The sequence below is a fragment of the Mus pahari genome, unplaced genomic scaffold, assembly GCF_900095145.1.
Source record: "Mus pahari unplaced genomic scaffold, PAHARI_EIJ_v1.1 scaffold_13771_1, whole genome shotgun sequence".
Lineage (NCBI taxonomy): Eukaryota > Metazoa > Chordata > Mammalia > Rodentia > Muridae > Mus > Mus pahari.
The window spans coordinates 5,916-7,394 of record NW_018392025.1 but is presented as its reverse complement, the minus strand read 5'-3'; positions in this window follow the sequence as shown (position 1 = coordinate 7,394).

Genomic DNA, 1,479 nt, shown 5'->3' with positions numbered 1-1,479 from the left:
ATCTTTTCACTATGAGACATGTCAAAGTACCCCTGACAGTACCCCCACTATACTTCAGGGAAGGTGATGAGCATCAATACTTCCATGTGGAGTTGCTTAGATTGTGGCAAGTTAGCCACTGGGGGAAAATGCCCTAACTACATCTGCAAACAAAATGCTGTCCAAAAAAAGGACAAATGGACATAAGATAGTCAACTATTAAGCTCTTCCAAGNCAGGGTAAGNTAGTNCCTCATAATTCCTNCTTCACTTAAGGTCNNTCAGANGTTCTGGACCAGAAGGCTNTAGGTAGATGCTCCAATGTTACAAGGAATGTTGGGGACTGTCCAGGTGGTCAGCTGTCTCTCTCATTCCTACAATTTTGGAAGCTGTGTCTTTATTCTTCCTGCATACTCGGGTAATATTTTATTCCTTCTCAAATCTCTGATGGGATTGAAGAATAGTTAGAGTCTTACAATTGAACTTAAGTTGATTAGCTTGAAAGAAAGTGTCGCAGATTTGAAAAGATGGTTTTAGGATAGTGATGCAATTTAAAAGAGAAGAGAATTTGGGTACAGAATATTAGACTTATTGAGATAGACTGGATGGTTAAGTACCTCATCTGTGTTACAAAATACAGATTGGACTTTTAAGTGTAATTCATACCTAATAATTTTCATAATTGTTTCAAAAGAGACCCTTCTTTGTATTGTTTGTCACTATAAGAGAAAAAGCCTTATTAATTGAACAAAAGAGGGAAGTGTAGTGGATTAGCCTGATGCTTGTATTCTAACGTTAATTTGGGGCTCCCAAGCCTGGTTGCCTCTGAGATGAAAGAGTCTGCCTGTAGATGCTGAGTGACCCTTCCTCCAAGTTATTTTTGATTGTTAAATAAAGATGCCATAGCCAATATCTGGGCAGAAAAGACATAGATGGGATTTAGGTTTCACGTACTTGGGATCAGAGAAGGAAGAGGAAGGACAAGCTGCCATGTGTTAGGAGTCAAAAGAACATGGCCCTCTGGGATGGACAAATGTAGTTAAGAGCAGCCCAGATGAAACATAGTAATAACTCCTTCCTGCCCCAGTCTACAACCACCAAAAGATGTCCCCACAGGAGTTATCAAAAGTGGTTGTACTATAACAGCTGCAGCTATCACAGGAGCTGTTCACAGTGGCATACTTTCTTCCCTGCCTCACCATATGACCATCTTGAAATGCCACCACAGTGTCCTACAGGTGTTGTCCACAGTAACAGCACCTCTTTTCCAACCTCGTTGAGCAACCTACAGAGATGGAACGTCAGCCAAAGCCATATGAGGCTACGAAGAACCTCTCAACCTGTCCCATGGGCCTGATGCAGGGAAGGGGGGTTAAAAAAAAGCCACCAATCCTCAGGCAGGAAAAATTCACCAATTCCTGAGCACAAATAACCACCAATTTCTGAGATCTGCAACCTCATGACTTGAAATCCCAACAACCTTCAATCTGGAAATCTCTGT